This window comes from Narcine bancroftii, chromosome 7 (assembly GCF_036971445.1).
Source record: "Narcine bancroftii isolate sNarBan1 chromosome 7, sNarBan1.hap1, whole genome shotgun sequence".
Lineage (NCBI taxonomy): Eukaryota > Metazoa > Chordata > Chondrichthyes > Torpediniformes > Narcinidae > Narcine > Narcine bancroftii.
In genome coordinates this window covers 161,425,598-161,445,101 of record NC_091475.1, presented here as the reverse complement: position 1 = coordinate 161,445,101, position 19,504 = coordinate 161,425,598, and the positions used below count along the sequence as shown (strand labels likewise).

Genomic DNA, 19,504 nt, shown 5'->3' with positions numbered 1-19,504 from the left:
CATCTGTACTGATTCCAGTCTGTTAGATATTAAGTCAAGGATAGAGTTGCAGAGAATGGCACCGAAGTCTAAATTCTGAAGCTTGGAAATGAGTTTGCTGGGGACAGTATATTGAAGTCGGAGCTGTAGTCTAACATTGGTCCTTGGCAGCCAAGTGTTCTACAAGTGAGTATAGAGCCAGGGAGATGGAATCGGCAGTGGATCAGTTTGGTCAATAGGCAAACTGAAGTGGGTCAAGGGTGGCAGGTACACTAGAGTTGATGTGAGCCATGATTAGCCTCTCAAAGCACTTCATGATGCAATCAAAACCGTTGGTTGGTAGTAATTCAGGCCTGTTGGTCTGATTTTCTTCAATACTGGTTTGATGGTGAGTTCTTGAAGCAAGTGGGACTTTGTTGTGGGGAGAGATTAAAGAGGTCTGTGACTATGTCCACCAGTTCACCTGGGCAGCTCTCAGGACACCGTTTGGTTTGATCGTTTTCTATAGGTTCACCACTGGAAGGCCATCCTGACTTCAGCAATAGTGAGAGAGAAACACATAAAAGTCTGCAGATGCAGTGATTATAGTAAAAACACAGAAATGCTGGAGGAGCTCAGCAGGTCTTGCAGCATCCATAGGAGGCAAAGATAAATTACCGACATTTCAGGCCTGAGCCCTTCTTCAATGTATGGAAAACACAACATTGACCTTGGGTGTAACATCACTTGTATTAAATGATGTGGATATCACCTCCCTGTTCGAAGCGAGTGTGGAACATCTTTCACTCATCAGGGAGTATTGTGCTGTTGAACGCTGTGCTACTCGGCTTTGATTTTTATTCTATAAAAATGTGCATTCCCTCTCATAGTCACCGGTGTGTGTGTCAAGCCTGGTGCAGTACCTTCTCAACTTCTCATATAGTCTATTGGAGCTCGTATTTGGATTTTTTTTTGTAAAGAACAGGTATCCTGACTTGAATGCCACTAACCTTGCCTTCAGCTGCAAGTTGACATCCCAGTTCATCCATTGGGAAATAATTTTATCATCTTCTTGTTCACACCATCTTCTATGCACTTACTGATGAAGGTGATGATGGTGGCAGTAGATTCATTGAGGCTGCTTGCTGAATGCTTGAAATCGGACTGGTCTACCCACACGAAGCTGTCACGTAGGATGTCATCTGCATCCTCAGGCCATTGCGGAACAAATTTCACCATCAGGCCCTCCCTCTTCAGCTTCTGCTTGTACGTGAGAAGCATCAGCACAGCCCTATGATCAGACTTGCTGAGTGTTGGCGTGGGATGGAATGGTAGGCCTTCTTTATGGATATGTGGCAGTGGTCCAGGATGTTGGGACTTCTGGTCAAGGAGGAGACATGCTGGTGGAGTTTAAGCTGGATGCTCTTGAGGGCGGCCTGGTTGAAGTCCCCAGAAATTTTGAATGGTATAAATAAGTGAAGCAAGTCAATTGCCCTTAGAGTTTGCTTCACTGCTCATCAATCACAGCTGATCTCAGCAGGATCTAATATATCTCTCGGTTTCTTCAATGATCTCTGCTTTGGAATGAATGCAAAGACTGAACTTCTATAGCAGCCTACATGGAAAATTCACAAGTATAACCACAATGAGTTACGATATTTCTCCTGAACTCAGACCTAAGTGGCTTACTCACTTTTCTCAGTGTTCCCTTGTCCTAGATTTCTCAGGCAAGGGAAAAATCCTCATTTTATCCAGCCTGCTAAACCCCTTAGCAATATTGTAAGATTCAAAGATCTCCTCTTATTCTTTAAACTCAAAAGAAAAGTCGACTTAACTATTCCTTGTGCAGAAAACTGGTCATTCCTGAAACTAATTTAGTAAATCTTTGCTGCCCTCCCCCATAACAAGTACATCTTTTTGTTGGCAAGGAGATCAAAACTCCAAGTCCAGACTCAATTGCACTAAGACTTAATCCTGTAATCAAACCTTGTTGCTTGGTTTCTTTGAACATAAACAATATCTAACCTTTCACCAGTTAACAAATACTCTTTTTTTCCTGTGATAAAACTTCAAAGTGGACAACAACATATTTTTCCTCTTATATTCCATATATAACATTCTTGCTCACTCATTTAGTTTGCCCACTCACCAAAACATCTTAACGCACCCTCCTTCATACTCACAATCCCACCCAATTTAGTATCATCAACAACCTTTAAAAATGACATATGACAACATGAAGTCTCATTGCAAGAAGATGCAGTCCAATTTTGGAAGCACACTTTATTATGCACCAGTCAGGTTCTGCTGAGTGGTAATGCAGTATTGCACTTTGCTCAACATTAAGGTTTTAACTTACAGAAATACAGGTAGGTTAGAAAGTCTTCAAATAAGGAAAAAATAAGGCAAAGCGCAAAAGTAACCCCAGAATGTTCTTTTCACTGAAAAGTTTACTGAGGATCCACAAGTCCCTACGTTTGATTTGTGCGCCAAAACCTTCTTTCATTCTCCACCTTCTATCAACAAGTAGCCAAGCATATCTTGTCCAATCCTTAGCACTAACCTTTGCCTTCTTATCTATATATTAAAAGGCCGCAGAGCAAGACTAGAAAGTGCAATCAATCAGCAATTTTGTGAGTTTAGAGAGCTGAAACATGATTTCCTAACATTGTGTAAAATGGTACTTGAAAATTTTGTTTCCTCTTCACAGAATTTCTTTCTGGTGAACTTCTGAGATTGCAATGGAAGAAATAGGCTGTTCAGATTTCTGTTCTGAACCCAGAGATCCCAGTCATACAGCACTGAAAACACACTGAAATTGGCAACTGAAAATTGCCAAAAGTTTAACTTCTCGATGCCAATCAACCTTTAGACATGGCTTGGGGGTGTGCAAGGAAATTAGAGCACTCAAGGAAAATGAACATACAAATTCCATACATACCAGACCCAAGGTCAGGGTTGAACCCAATCCTCTGGAGTTGAGGGGTATCAGCATTACCTACACCTCCAAGTCGACATAGATGAATATTGAACACAAATATGGCTCCAACAAAATTCTGCCACTAAATTGCTTTGACGTTCACATCGCCCCATACTAATCAAATAGCCTGAGCAGATAGAATAAGGGGTAACCACAACTCTATTTCAGACAACCCTAGAGGAGATGCCAGCAGACGTTAAAAAAAAAGAGATGAGCTATGGTCAAGGATTCTGCAGTCCATGGATCAAGAAGGAATAAGACATTACAGATGCATCAACAAACATCATTAGACCATTGTCCCTTGGTCAATAACAGATCATTTCCCAGGGTGATACCCCTCTCACCACCCTCCTCTCAACTTCATCAGCTTCCAGCCTTTTGAATTCCAGTCCCACACTGACTATTTCTATCTCTTGTTCAAAATCTATAAGCAGCATTATCCAGACAGACCCATTGTTTCAGCTTGCTCTCATCTTCCAACCTTGACTCCATCAATGTCCTCAGACCAATGCATTCCCACCAACAACAATGAAACCTGATGCCCTCCCCCCCATCTTGATAGTTCCAATTCCCTGATCCCACTGGTTTATCTTTCTCCAATCTGTCTCTATACAGAGCAGAATGGAGTGTCGACACTCTGCTTCTTGCTTGAAAAAAAGACCAGCAAGTTCCCTTCCACCAACACACCCACTGACTGACTGAACTATTCCTCACCAAGAACTTTTCTTTTAACTTCACTTAATTCTATTACTCCTTAATTATTTTTCAAGTGCATCACCAACTGCATTTAATTACCTGTTTTCTGCACTCATGGAACTCCAAACATGTCATTGTTTGCTGCTAATTTCAACCCTGCTCCAACCTTCAAATGATCCATTGCTGACTCTTTCTTGATCTCTCCATCTCATGGTTAGCAATAAGCATCACTTTCAAACCTACAAACTCCCACAACTATCTAAACAATACTTCCCCCTATCTCCTTCCATTCTCCAAGTTTCATTCTTATTGTTACATTTTCTATGATGATGGTTCATTCTGAATTTAGGTTTTCCTTTACCATTGACAGGACCGTTGACTACATCTTATTTATTCCTCTGTTTTCGCCTCCTGGACAGAGCAAGAATAGGATTCCTGTGATCCTCGTTCTCCAGCCTACCAACCTCCATATTTAATGGATCATTCTTCACAATTACCATCAGGCTACATGATTCCACCACCAGACATATGTTCCCCTCCCCTTTCCTTTCAGAATTGTAAAGGAAACATTTCATTAGCAAATCCAGTTTTCCAGATTCAATATCAAATTCTGCAACCGCAGATAATCAGATCTGGCTATTTCTATTATATGTTGTCCATCTGCATTATCAGCTCAGTTTCTCTCTCTGAATTAATACAATCGGGCACTTCCTAAATCGCACCATTCCATATTCCTTTGTCTGTTCTCTCATATTCTAACTGCCGTCATTTCATAATTTCAGTTCCTTTTTTCTTTCTCTATCTGCTCCCATTTACCCATCAACTGGATAACCTCAACCACCCACCTCCAAGGCAACCCCAGCCAAAATAATCGTAAATATATCCTCTCGTCCTCACCTTTCACCCCATTCGGTGCATCATTCTCCATCATTTTTGAGAAGCATTTGCAATCTCCCATGCAACTCCAGAAATATCTCCCACTCCATCTCCTCTACGGCTTTAAAGTAACTTACATGCCCTCTTCCAGTTCTGACCAGTGGTCTACAACCTGAAACACTGATTCTGCTTTTCTTTATACAGATGTTGCCTGGACTGCTGGCTGCTTTCACTATTTTCATATTTATTTTAGACTTCCAACATTTACAGTGTTTTGATTTTCAACCCAATTTTAGTTTCACTGTGTAAAGGCACAATTCTTCTGGAGTTAAATGGAAAGTGAGAAAATATACAATAGAAATTTGGATGCCATGCTTAGTCATTAGAATAATGAGGAGGCATCACACTTCCTGTTGAAAAGATACAAGTTCAATTGGCAGGAGATTGCCACTGAATTTGGCAGAAGGGTGCTTGCTGCTCCTGGACTCGGTGCCACAAGCAAATTAAGAATCTCAGCAGATAAGGAAAGAGAAACTAAGAACTAATTATGTTAATGCTGTGGAATGCAAACTCTGCATGAAATTTTGCATTCCTAACCAATGGTAGCCATATATATTCCAAACCACTAGGCCATTGAATTCTGAAAGATCTGTGATGATGTATACAATGCCATTTTGTAAATAGTCCAAACAATCTTTAAGATATGGAATGTTATAGGAATGAGAATAAATATACCACAAAAATAATTTACTAAAATGAGGAAGATAACCACAAAAATACCCAATTTTACTGATACTTAATAGAAAATGCATCAATAGATTAGTAATGGCATAATCACTATGTTACATTACATTACAGTAGTTTCTCCTGGGTACATATCTTTAGTGTGTTCCATTGATCTAGGAAGTGGAGAACAAATATCTACTTCCAATATCTCTACACAAATAAATAAAATTACTTTTGTCAAATTATGTTACTATCACTGAATAATGCTTTAAATAAAATATAAAATCTATTTCAAATGGCCCATACACCCCATCTTCTTCCCTCTTCTAAACAATATTCTACTAAAGCTACAATGGCTCACAAGCTTCTAAAGTAAATATTATGTATCATGGGTGGCTTGCACGCTCAGCATTGTAACTAAGCCAATAATATCCTAAAAGATATTCAAACAGAATTTAACATGCCTATCACTAAATTGTAAATAAGATTTGCCATATTCCCCGTTTTTTGCTTAGAAATTAAATGCTGCAATCCTGAGCTGCCCTAACTGAAATAATCTTATCCAAATTAAGCATACCTTTTGAATGGTATATTCTCTTCTGCTTAGCTTGCAGTAAACAGCTGGTCAATGAGGCATATTTTGTGATGCACAGCATATTCTGAGAGGCTACACCAATCTCTTATGAAAGAACAGTGATGCCCTTTGCATCCATCGCTTTTTGACCTGGCTTTAGAACCCATAGCTATTGCTTTTTGAGAATCTAATAATATTACTGGCATTTTAAGGAAGGGCCAGCCCAAAAAGTTTCACTTAAAGCTGATGATTTTATTTATTTCTTTTTCAATATTTTTATTAACATTGAAATTTCACATCTAAAAATACAGAGTACGTACAGATACATTACACTTAAATCATATCATTTCATCCAAGGTACCCCACATTTTAATCAAACAGATTATATTGAATTGATATTTTATTATAAAAAGGCTAAACTGGCCCAAAAAAAGACAGAATTCTTATCAGAGTGATAAATAACCTCATTAGTCAACAGTTCTACCTTCATAATCAATCAAAGATTATAAAAGTAACTCAGAAAAGATCCCCACAGTGTTTGAAAATTTTTAAATGAGCTTTCAAATCGGAATTTGAGCATCTAATCTTCTCTAAACTTAAATATGACATGACGTCACGTAGCCATTGAGCATAATTAGGTGTTGTAATGAACCTCCATCTGAGCAACACCACCCACATAGCCATTAGAGAAATAAAAGCTGATCCATGCAGCTCAGATGCCATTAAAGTTACCGCATGGCTCTTTGGGTTTCTTTGGACTCTAATTCTGTTACAAAATTTTCTCTCATCTCTCTTCTTGGATCCTCACTTCCTATATCTTTAAATAAATTAACTAATAATCCGATGGTTAAAATTACTTTGAGGATCTGGATACAATTTAGAAAACATTTTCTTTTTTTAGTCCTATTATTTCTTTAAACCTTACATAATTGATGTAACTTTTAAAGAACGGTTTAGATTTGGCATTAACTGTTTTAAAGATTTATTTGTCAAGGGGAAATTTTACTTCCTCTGAACAACTTTCAGTTAAATACAGACTACCAAATACTCATTTTTTTTGTTACCTATAGATTAGAGATTATTTACAATCTCAATTACATACATTTCCTTAGAAGACCAATAAGAATTTAATTGATGTTATTTACAACCTTTCTATAATGGTTCAATATCTAACATTTATGATTTGTTGTTGGGAATAAGAAAGGCTCCCTCAGGTAAATTAATAAAGCCTGGGAACAGGACCTATAGCTTTTAATTTCTCAAGAAACTTAGAATGTAATTGTCAAATTGGTTAATACCTCCTCTTTAGGTGCCTGCCACTCTATCCTACAATTTAAAGTAGTCCATAGGACTCATATGTCCAAAGTCAAACTCTCTCATTTTTATGCAGATGTAACTTGTTGTGATAAATGCAACAATGGAGATTCCTCATTAATTTATATGTTCTGGACATGTCAGAGTCTTGAGAAATATTGGAACAAAGTATTTAAAACTTTCTCAGGACTTTTTAAAAGTTAATTTTAAACTTAATCGCTTAATTGCTTTATTTGGTATTGTTGGAGAGAGTGACACAACTTTAACAGCATCTGACCTGCATGTATTAGGTTTTATTTCTCCTATGGCTAGGCAGGCAGGCTGTGTTGCTCAGATAGAGGGACATCACCCCACCTATTTATGCTCAATGGTTACATGACATCGTGTCATGCTTAAATTTAGAGAACAATAGATGCTCAATTTCTGATTCGAATTCAACTTTTCAACACCATGGGAACCCTTTTTCAATTACTTTCATAATTTTGATTTGTTACGAAGGTAGAACTGTTGACTAATGAGGTAATTTATCTCCCTGATAAGAATTCTGTCCTTTTTGGCCAAACAGCTTCTTTCTTGGTAGTGGGTTTAGATTTTCCCTTATTATAATGCAATAATATATCAATACAATATAATCTGTTTGATTAAAATGTGGGGTCCCTTGAATGAAATGATATGATTTGAGTGTCATGTATCTTTCTGTCTTTTAACATTTATGATTTGTTGTTGGGAATAAGAAAGGCTCCCTCAGGTAAACTAATAAAGCCTGGGAACAGGACCTGTATCTGTAAATCTGTAAGTCCTCTGTATTTTTGGATATGACATTTCCATGTGAATAAAAATATTGCAAACAGCATCAATTGCATTACAGAGATGGTGATTGGAGGGGACCATGTCCAAAGTTCAACACAGGTTGGAGATATTTTTATATCTTGGAATAGAACGGTGCAATTCAAGAATAAGGAAGGACATCATAATTTATGGACACGGACGTAATTTGATTGAAAGTGATATTGTACTACGCCCAATTTATGGAAACAAGCTCATTTAAAAACAATGGCGTACATTTCAGAAGTCGGATGCAGCTGCCAATACAAGGGATGGACTCGACAGTAAGATGATTAAACACGGCTTTTGAAAATACAACGATTCATTTTATGCGATTCTCGCAATACTGCTTCGGGGTTTGGGGGAGCAATAATGTGCGCCAAGGATAAAGTTGCGCGCAGCGCATCAGGTCATTGCTCATTCAAAAAAAAAATCAGGGACCACCAACCAATTATGAATTCTGCCTGTTCAAAGTTGTTACAGACACTCAATGTATAACCGAAGGAGCAGATCATGTTCTCCACACCACCATTTCACTGATGGAGCGCTGGATCACATTAAGCCGCGAAAAAAAATATATAAAAGAGCCTTTCGAGTCGGCGGGGCTGAACCTTGAGTTGTTTATCTCTTGGACATTTGGGGTGCAGACACCGACGGTGCGAGAGAGGGCGAGTGAAGGGGTGAGTGGCTGAGGGTTACCTCCTGCCCGTTCCTGACACCTGCCGTGTGACTCCACCGGGTCGGCTCGCCGCTGCTGTCAGGTGAAGCGATCGGCACTCAGTCCCGAGGCAGCCACGGGCGCTCCCGGCTCAGCGCTCGACCCGCTCTCCTACCCGGTTTCTTCTCGTGGAATCTCATGTTGCAAACGCATCTCCAGGCATAGAACTAAACCTGAGCAACGAAAACAGTGAGATCGGCAGACTTGCCCAGCAATAGAGGCACTACTGAACGGCAGCAGCGCTTTTAAAAAGATTATATAATCAATGCAGTCCTCTCTCTCCTCATTATCAAGTGACCGAGAAAAAAAACTCTTAACAGAAAGGATAAATAAACATTAAATAGGTCGGGGAGATTTGCTCCCCTTTTGTTTTCCTCGGAAATCGGCTTGTAATTTTACTTGTTCCCCCGTCGGTGAAACCACATCTCCACAAACTGGGAGAGGAGGAAATGATCCACTGACCTAAATATTTTTACAAACATCTGTGACCTTTTTCTGGCTCCTGTGGGAGGAGACAGGCACCGGTCCAAGGAGCGGAGCCAAGAGAACGCTGCGGCGGGGAGGTGAGGTTCCTGCGGCGGGGGCTGGGAGGCATTGGCCATGCCTGGCACGTCGGAGCGCTGGCCTCCCGTGCGAGCGTCGCCCGAGCCGCCGTGCCGAACCATGAGTTCATGAGCAAGTTGCGGCTGCCCACTTCAGCGGGAAGTCCGCGTGGGCCGACGATCGTGGTACTGGCGAGCGAGGGCGACACCCTCCTCTTGGTTCACTCCGAGCTGACAGTGCGTTGACGCTGGTGCACGATGAAGTGCGGGGGGGTGGGGGGGTTTTTTCCTCCCTCTCTCTCTTTTGGAAAGTAGGTCAGTAACTTCGATGCTCGGTCTTCTTCCGTCATTGCGCTGAAATTAGACACTCGTTATGTAAGATGTTACGACGCTTCGATATACGGCCTGACGAAGCCCCTTGCGGGGGTGAAGTGTGCGCTGCCCGTGGGTCGCAGCCATGCTGGGAAAAGGGTCAACGGCCTAGTAATGGGGTGGTTCCCCCCCCCCACCCCCACCCCCAAAAGGCACCATGCAATTGAAAATCGCATTAAAGTGGGACAAAGTAATTTTGAGGGGGTGGTTGAATTAAAAACACCAGCAGGTCAAACCGCCCACCTGATGTAGCGAAGGTTATGTATCTTTGCTACATTTGATACATAGTTCCGAAAGGTTGCTGGTCTTGAGTACCAGGGCCGGTTTTGGAAGTTCTCCATGTTGTACCAGTGCAGTGCAGTGTCCCAAATTTATCTCCAGCGCCAGTGTAAGACACTGAATGGGGGGGAACACAGGTGCTGTTCAACAATACAGCCAACTTCGAATAAAGCTGAAGATACAAGGAACGATCGTCGTAAATGCACTCGCAGCTCGTTCTGTTCAAGCAGACCCTTGCATTTTGCTGCAACCCGTTCTGCTCTGCACATCCCATCGGTCTAGTCAGGCATGCAAATGCTGATTTCCCATTCACCCACCGGGATCATAGCAGCACGACTCTCAACTTTTATGTCCTCCGGATCACCTGCTGACACCTGACAGTTTTTTGACCTCTGCCACTTTATGAAGCTCATTGACACCTTCTCCTCCAGGAGTCCAGGTTTCATCTCCTTCACCCCACAGATACATACTGCCCTCAGGCATTTATCACACTGTGGATCTCCCCAAAATCCAGGTATTCAGAGAAAGGGCAGGCAACTTCCTTGCAGCAACAGCTAGCTGCAGCCCAGTAAAAGAACAGCTAGGATAGCCGACTGTCCTTATTAGAACGGATGTCATATTCTTAAATGGAAAATTGACTACCCTTGTAACAAACCATTATTCTGCAAAGGGAAATGGCAAGAGGAGAAAATGGAGTCTCTCTCTCTCTCTCATGCACACATTCTACATGTTGCATACAAGAAGGATCATTATTAATTATATTTGGTACCACCACCTGCAGAAAAGGGCGAGACAGGGTGCAAAAAAAATGCCCTTTTTTTAAAATACATCAATCAGCACAGGGCCTTTGGACAACAATGCCCTGAACATGATGCCAAATTAAACTAAAACTGCTGCTTGCACATGATACATATCCATCTATTCCTTGCATATTCATGTGTCAATCTAGAAACCTCTTGAACATGACTATTGTATTTGTTTCCACCACTATCCTAACACTCCATTTTAAACACCTACTACTCTTATTGGAAAAACATTCCCCACATATCTTCCCCTCCTCACCTTAAACACGCCTTTTCTAGTATTTGACATCTTTGCCCTATGAATAAGATTTTGTCTATCCTATCTAACCATCATTTTATGCTTATCAGTTCTCCTCTCACCAACAATGCTCCAGAAAAAAAAAAATTTGTCCAGTCTCTTCTTACACCTCTTGAACTCTAATCCAGGCCCTTTCCAAAGCCTCGGTATCCTTCATGTAATGGGGAAGCACAAAAGTAAAATAGCATACAGAAATGAGCAGAACTACATACCTTTTTTTCTACAAGAGCTAAAAAGAAATCCAATAGTTTCCTTATTATTGAATTACTCAATTCAGAAATACCAAAGACAAGCACAGAAACCTTAAGTTAGGAGATGGAAGGAATATTTTATGATCTGAAAACTTTGAGCCACTTCATAATCCACTAATTCAAGATAAATGTCTAAACTATTTAACCAAAATCAAATATTAATTGCCATTGAAGCAGCAAGATTAATTATACTGCAAATGCTATGATGTTGGAAATTGAACAATTGCCAGATAAAATATTTAAAATTATTTACATTGAATATAATTGTTTTTAAATAACTCCAAAATGCCAACGATTAATAATATGTCACTACTGTTAGAAATGGTTGTAGAGGTTTGTTGGGAGTCAAAAGATTGTGTTATTTTGGGGATGATGGTTTCTCCACCGAAACAATTTTAATGAAACCCTAGATTCTTCAAGCCAATGAGACTAACTCACCAGAACGTGTTCACTAAGTGCGATGGTAGGGGACAATGAATAACAGTTCCAGATACTGACTGAAGTAATTCATGGAAAGACAGGGCCAACCCTGGATAGTACTGAGCCAACAGAGTCACAACAGGGAAGTAGGCCACTTGGTCTGTCATGTCCATACTGGGTTTATGTCCTATTCCTCACAGATTTGAAAATTCCTTCCTTTCAGATACGCACTCATTTCCCTTTTAAACACAGCAACTACACCCAAGAGTTATCAGAGTTCATACACACTTGCTACATTCAAAATTATTCTCTTCATGTCAGTTTTGGTAGTTTTCTCCAATACCTTCATTCTAAATTCCATGGTTCATTCTCTTTGTTAATGGGTACCATTTCTCCCTCTACTCTCTCCATTTCCTTCACAATAATGAATACTACATTCCCCTTGATACTTCCTATAGTCTGTTAAAACACAACGCAGGTTAACTAATCTGGGTGATTTACTGCTACAGTTGTGATGGTTCCTGGAACAGCTGATTACTATCAGTACTAAGAAAGACAAGCTTTGATTTTTCACTCAAGGGTAAGATCTGAAATTTCCCATTTGGGCAGTTGTAATTGTTAGAATGCTCTTTGATATTAATAAACTGTTCAACAATATTAGTACCAATACTTCCAGGCATCCTCTATCCCTGTTTTTTTTGAAACATCTTCCACATCTCCTTTAAACTTCTTCCTTCTCACCTTAAACTCATGCCCTCTGATAGTGATCATATTTTCTATATCTATGCCTCCTATATTCATCTATCTGGTCACTTTTCAGCCTCAGACATTCCACAGAAAACAATCCAGGTTTGTCCAAACTCTTCTTATAGCTTATATATTCCAATCCAGACAAAGTCCTGGTGAACCTTTTCCATTCCCTCTCCAAAGGCTTCTCTCATGTGAATACTATATGCTTTGTATAGTGTGGAGACTTGAATTGTACACAACACTCAAAATATGTCCTAATCAAAATTTTATACAGCTGCACATGACCTGTCAACATTTGACACTCAGTGACCAAACCGATAAGGCATAAGTTCTAAAGCACCCTATTTACTAGTGTTGGAACTTTCAGGGAGCTATGGACTTGCACTCCAAGATCTCTCTGTATAATCAATGCTCTTAAGGGCTCTGTCTTTTAGTGTATACTTTTTTCTTGTTTTTGACTTCCCTTATTAAATGCCATCTCCCACCCCTGCCCAAATTTCCAACTCTGCTGCTGTATCCTCTAACATAGTCCCCTCATTTTAAGGCACCATAATATTTGGGACACAGCCATGATATGTATATTAAGTAGTACTTTGTACCCCATCCCATGCATACAATGACTGCTTGAAGTCTATGATTCATAGACATCATCAGGTGCTAAGCATCTTCTCTGGTGGTGCTATGCCATGCTTCTATTGCAGCCGTCTTCAGATCCTGCTTTTCTCTGGGTCTTGTCTGGTTAGGTTTTCTGTTCAGCATAAGTAAGGGGTGCTAAATTGGATTTAAATCAGGTGACTGACTTGTTCATTCAAGAATTCTCCAGTTTTTAGGTTTGAAAACCTCCTTTGTTGCTTTAGCAGAATGTTTGGAATCATTGTCTTGCTGTAGGATGAAGCGCAATTCATCTGCCTGAACCGGAGCAGATGAGATTTTTCTATATACCTCAGAATTCATTTTGCTACTGCCATCGGAAATTGTATCATCAATGAAGATAAAGTGTGCCATTACCTGTGGCAGCCATACATGCCCAGGCCATAACACCCTCGTCACCATGTCTCACAGATGAGGTGGTATGCTTTGGATCTTGGGAAGTTCCTTTACGTCTCCACACTGCTCTTGTCACTCTGATGCAGGTTAATCTTGGTCTCATCTGTCCACCAGATCATTTTCCAGTATTCTGCAGGCTCTTTTAAATACTTCTTGCCAAACTGTAATGTGGCTAACTAGTGGTTTGCATCTTGCAGTGTTGTCTCTATATTTCTGTTCATGAAGTCTTTTGTGGACAGTAGCTATTGACTCATCCACACCTGCCTCCTAAAGAGAGTTTCTGATCTGTCGGACAGGCATTTGGGGATTTTTCTTCATTATGATGAGAATTCTTCTGTCATCAGCAATGGAGTTCTTCCTTGGCTTCCAAGTCCCTTTGCAATTACAGAGCTCTTTCTTCTTAATGATGTTCCAAACTATTGATTTCAGTAATCTTAAAATTTAGACAATGTCTCTTTCTGTTTTATTCTTGTTTTTCAGCCCCCTAATGGCTTCTTTGACTTTCATTGGATCAACTCTGGTCCTCATGTTGAAAAATAGCAACCAGAGATTCCAAAAACCATCAAAAGCTTAGAAGGAAGCCTAGCTCTCTTATACCTGCACCAATGAAGCTATTAAACATACCTGAGTAATCACAAACACTTTGTGATTACAAACATTATGATGCTCTGAAAAGTGCTGTAATTTCTACATGGTCAAACCAAAATGTATACAAATAACCTTGAATAAAAACTGGAATGTCCATTTTAATCACATGAAAACTGTTTGATTACAAATATAAAACTGTGGAGCACAAAGGCAAATAAAGGAAAAAGTGTCTTTGTGCCAAACATTATGTAGGGCACTGTACGTTTTTAAAAAAAGCAGTCACAGCATTGATCCTTGCAAATCACCACTCATCATTCCCCTCCAATCAGAAAAAAAACAAAATTTTAGACACAAAATTTGCTTGGTCATCAAACTTATCAACTCAATCCTCTTATCCAGCCTAACATGAGGAATCTTGTCAAATGGTTTACGAAAGTCCATGAAGCCAAAGTCCACTGTCCTTCCCTTGTCAAACATCCTTGTCACCTGCTCCAACAATTCAATCAAAATTATGGGACATGATCTTCCCTGCATAAAACCCTGTTGATTATGCCTAACAAGTTTGAAATGTGAATCATCTTGCCCCCAAGAATCTTCTCCAATAATTTCCCTGCCACTGATGTAAGGCTCACTGGCCAGTAATTTATTGTGTAATTCCTGTTGCCCTTCTTAAAAAGGCATCTTGGATCTTGCCTGTGGCTAAACTGATACACAATCTCTGTCAAGGCTCCAGCAATCTCTCCCTTTGCCTCCCTCAGAATCCTGGGATAAATTCCATCAGGCCCCGCGGATTTTTCCACCTTAATATTTTTCAAGAGATGCCACACTTCTTCTTTCCAAATATCAACATGCTCGAGAATATCAGCACACCCTTTCCTTATCATGCCATCATCCATGACCTTCTTGCTGAATACCAATTCACCTATTTCCACTTGCTAACTTTCCAACAGAGATAGGTTTGTTTGTGGAACTCAGCAAGAGTTGATTACTAACTTAATATTATTTTACCTTAAAATATAATGCAGTTTAAAACTGGGTGAGACATCCAATATTCATTCTAATTAGCATCTCATGTTATCCATATCCAGACAATGTTATGGATATGATCATGTTAATGCACTGGTTAAGTTGCAAGACTAGTATCTAGGAATCTGATTATTGATCTGGAAACATGAGTTTGAACCCAAGATAGAATATGGAGAAATAAAATTCAAGTAATTAAATAAAGAAATGATTGAATTAAGAATCTAATATTAGTAATGGGGATTGTAACATTTAATTAGATTATCATAACAGTTCATCTGATTCCCTCATATTTTGCCAGGATGGAAATCCATCATCCTTACTGTGGTATTTATGTGAACTGAACATGTAATACTTGGTTTTTGACCAGACTGGACTGAACATGTAAAAGGGTTGACATGGATCTCCAATTGTAAATGTGTACAATTTATAGTAAATAGTAATATTTAACTATGAAATGCATAGTATTAAACTTGCATTTCCTTCTTTTCTTCAGGAAATTTGGCTCCTCTTTCTCCACCTCTCCCCCCTTTTCTTCAGTAGATTTTGGCTAAATTGGCTTTTGTTAATATTTTGACTAGATCCTTCATGGGAAGCTGGTCCAAAGGATTAAATCACACAGGATACATGGTGAGTTGGTTCTTAAAGCCCTCATTCACATTACCTCTGTCAATTTGGGACTAAAATTTGACACCTCTCTCCGTTTCAGGAGACAGACTATTCATGAACATTCATTACAAACCCAGACTTCCACAGGTACTTGAACTACCCCTACCACTCTGACTTTTGTACGAGCGCCAGACCTTTCTCTCAGTTTCCTCATTTGCATCTCTTCACAAGATGACACTTTCCACTCCAGGTCATCCAAAATGTTCTCCTCTTCTGGAAATGGAGCTTCCCCAGACTATGGCCCATCTCCTCCATATTAACGTGTGCACCAATGCAGACAACTTTAACAGTCCTCTAAATTGGACAATTAGGAATAGGCAACAAATGCCAGCCTTGACAGCAATATCTACATCTCAAACAAATAAAACCTTTAACTATGTGCTTGCTAAGATTTAAAATAAAAACAGCAAACAGGCAAGACGGAATCATTTAAGTAATGTCAAGAGGGAGTAACTATCTGTACGATGACCAAACATTTATTCAAATATATTATACAGCAGCTATAATAGCAAAACTTTAAGATCAGTTTCTTTCATTGGTATCCCTGCCATAGACTAAGTACTGACCTGAGCACATTGCAATTATACTGAAGTAAACTACAGATCTACTTTAACAGCTAATCACCAAGGAGAACAGTAATAATGTTATGGGTATTCTAATACTGTTTTTCTTACAATAATACTGGGTCAGTATATTTGAATTTCTTTTTGCAAGATTCCCATTGCTAAGATTCTACCTAAACTTCAGAATGAATTTCAAAAGTGGTCACCAACTATTTTTTAAACCTGGACGTGCTCCTCCCTTGTGCAATCCCTCTCAATCTTGTCAGGAGCACTACACCCAATGTTGTTGCCCAAATTATGCAGTGGAGGTCCAGTAAAGCAGGTCAACAGTCTCCACCAAACTGCAATTGGTAGAACCTTAACTAGAATTTGGGGTCATAGCCCCAAAATTCAGGGAAGTGCATTCAAGAGAGAAATGAAGAAGAACTGCTTCTTCCAGACTCTAGTGGATCTGTGAAATTATCTGTCCAAGATAGTAGTGGAGGCTGCCTCATTGACTGTATTTAAGACTCAAATTTTTGAAGAATAGGAGAATTAATCTTAGGAACAGATGGGGAAAGTGAAGCTGAGCTAAATCACCCATGATTTTATTGGATGGTAGAGTAAGCTCAAGGTGCCAGTTGGTCCTATGTCCTATTATAGGATTACAGTACTTTAATATTACCCTTTATTATCCTCTCAAAAATAACTAAATGATTGTCACTTAGGGCTTGAAAAACAATGAGATACAGAACTTTGGATATATTGGGAAGTAAAACAGATGTGTCAGAGAAAGCAAAAAAAAGACAAAGGAGGAGAAATAGGCTATTCAGCCCATCAAATCTTCCTCTTACTCAGTCTCACTGTCCAGCCTTCTCCCATAACCTTTGATGCCCTGTCCTGACCACACACTTTCTGACATTGTATTTCATTTGCCACTTCTCTCCCGATTCTCCTAATCTGTCTAAGTCCTTCTGCACCTTCCCTGTTTCCTCAACACTACGTTTTCCTCCACCTACCTTTGTGTCATCTGTCCATAATCTGCCATTCATTCCATAATTTAAATCATTGGTAGAGTTAAAAAAAAGCAGTCCAATAAATCTTTGTGTCATCTGTCCATAATCTGCCAATCATTCCATAATTTAAATCATTGGTAAAGTTAAAAAAAAGCAGTCCAATAACAACCCCTGTGAACACCACTAGGAATTGGCAGCCAACCAGAATATGATCCCTAAATTCTGACTCTGCTTCCGCCTCAATCAGCCAATGCTCTACCCATGCTAGTACTGTATGTTACCTGTAATATCACGGGCTTTTACCTTGTTAAGTAACCTCGTGTGGCACCTTGTGAAAATCTAAATGCACAACATCCACTGAATCTTCCTTATCTAGCCTGCTCATCAGTTCTTCAAAAAATTCCAACAGGTTTGTCTAATAAGATTTTCCCTTTAGGAAACCAACTACTCTGTAACCTCATCCTTGACAATCAACCCCTATATCTTCCCAACCACTGACATCGAGTTAACTTTTAATTTCCTTTCTGCTGCCTCCCTCTCTTCTTGAATAGTGGGGTAACATTTGCAATTTTCCTATCCTCTGGGTCCATACCAGAATCTATTGATTCCTGAAAGATCATTTCCAATGCCTCCACAATCTCTACCTCTACTTCTTTCAGAATCTAAGCACGCAATCCATCTGTTCGGGGAGACTTGTACACCATTAGACCATTCAGCTTTCTGAGCTCCTTCTCCTTTGAAATAGTAATTGCACTCACTACCCTTCCCTGATACTCTTGGATATCCGGCACACTGGTAATGTCTTCCACAGTGAAGGGTGATATAAAATACTCATTTAGTTCCTTTGCCATCTCCTTGTCTCCATTTAAATAAACATAAATATTGGAACAATGATAATGAGGTTAAGCCTTGCCCTTTTCATTGATGTTACAAGGACAAATAAGAAAATAAGTATGTAATGCTATTATAGGTGGGTAAAAGGGCAGGAATAATAGTTGCAATCATTCTCCAATATTTGCTTCCAGTTATTGTGAATTGACTCATTATATCATGTTATAGTGAATTGACTCATTATATCATGTTATAGTAAGGCTAAGATCTATAATTCAGTTAAAAAAAATTGATGCAGATGTTCTTGGCAAGGGCATCATGAACTATATTACTTTCAGACAAATTATGAATGAAATTAAGGGTACCAAGATCATGCATTATTGGGTACAGTTTCAGATTATAGCAAGAAAGAGGATAAATTTGGAGGATGGGCATATGTGTATCAGTGGAAAAATCAAAGCAAAAATCAATTCAAAAAGGTTTATGTAAATATTATTACAGCCTAGAATGTGCTACAACTGGACCATGCTTCAGATTCACCTCCTGTGTGATAATGATGTTGTGGGGCTCTTCTATCCACTGAGAGGAGAATGTGTCTGGGGCGTAATGGGTTTTTCAGTATGCTGGCTGCCTTTCCTAGGTAGCAGGAGATGTAGATGAAGTCCATGGAGAGCAGGGAGGATTTCATTATATTCTAAGCTGCATTTACTACCTTCTATAGCTTCTTCTGCCTAAAGAAATCTCTTGGTGCCTGCCACATTGACCACCGCCAGTGGGCTGATATCGCCTCAAACCGTGCATCTTGGCGCCTCACAGTTCGGCAGGCAGCAACCTCCTTTGAAGGAGACCGCAGAGCCCACCTCACTGACAAAAGACAAAGGAGGAAAAACCCAACACCCAACCCCAACCAACCAATTTTCCCTTGCAACCACTGCAACCGTGTCTGCCTGTCCCGCATCGGACTTGTCAGCCACAAATGAGCCTGCAGCTGACGTGGACATTACCCCTCCATAAATCTTCATCCGCGAAGCCAAGCCAAAGAGAAGAGCTTCTTCCAATCTTGAGCTGAGCAATTCCCAAGCCATCCTGTGATGCAACCAACAAGTACGTTTCCAATGGTTTTTTATTATCATACACAAAACTGCAATTTACACACTGAAATTCTTGTTTGTTACAGGTACACAATCCTTTATCTGAATATCTAAAATCCGGAAAGTTCCAAAACCCAGCATTTTTTTCCTGGTGCTGGTACAGCAGAGGGAGAGAAAGAGAGAGAGACAGCAGCATGACTTGGGCGGGGAGGGGGAAGAGAGAGAGAGAGAGACGGCAGTGCGACTCGGGTGGGCGGGAGGGAGGGAGATGCCAGCGCGACTGGAAGGAGATGGGGGGTGGATACGGCAGCACAA

The 19,504-nt window shown here is 39.9% G+C and overlaps 1 protein-coding gene and 1 long non-coding RNA gene across 4 annotated transcripts in view; one reads left to right on the top strand and one right to left on the bottom strand.

Moving 5' to 3' along the window:
- Positions 1-9,540, bottom strand: part of LOC138739278 (neuronal PAS domain-containing protein 2-like) — a 107,076-nt gene extending 97,536 nt beyond the window's left edge. For 2 of the 3 annotated variants that reach the window (XM_069891024.1, XM_069891022.1), the window contains exon 1: positions 8,649-9,534. The gene's annotated coding sequence lies outside the window, so the exon portion shown is untranslated. Of the gene's footprint in view, positions 1-8,648 lie in introns of all 3 variants that reach the window. The other variant, XM_069891027.1, reaches the window with a different exon arrangement.
- Positions 9,453-19,436, top strand: LOC138739285 (uncharacterized). Its single transcript, XR_011342144.1, has 3 exons — positions 9,453-9,524; positions 15,622-15,670; positions 18,820-19,436. It is a non-coding gene; the product is annotated as an uncharacterized lncRNA (long non-coding RNA).
- The last annotated feature ends 68 nt before the right edge of the window (positions 19,437-19,504 follow it).